The following is a 235-nucleotide window of genomic DNA, read 5'->3' as shown; positions in this document are numbered from 1 at the left end:
TACTATTGTATTCAGGGAGATCTTTCAATCTTTGGATCTTTTGATCATGTTTTGATGATTGAACCCTCATTGGGAGGCTGGCCATTCGGCCATGTCTAGACCTTGTTCTTATGTATTTTCAACGGTGGAGTTTCTACACACCATAGATTAAGGTGTGGAGCTCTGCTGTACCTCGAGTATTAATGCAATTACTATTGTTCTTCCATTCAATTCCGCTTGTTCTTGTTCTAAGATA

The sequence above is a fragment of the Arachis duranensis genome, chromosome 7, assembly GCF_000817695.3.
Source record: "Arachis duranensis cultivar V14167 chromosome 7, aradu.V14167.gnm2.J7QH, whole genome shotgun sequence".
Taxonomy (NCBI): domain Eukaryota; kingdom Viridiplantae; phylum Streptophyta; class Magnoliopsida; order Fabales; family Fabaceae; genus Arachis; species Arachis duranensis.
The sequence above is the reverse complement of the archived record's forward strand: the minus strand, read 5'-3'. Positions refer to the sequence as shown.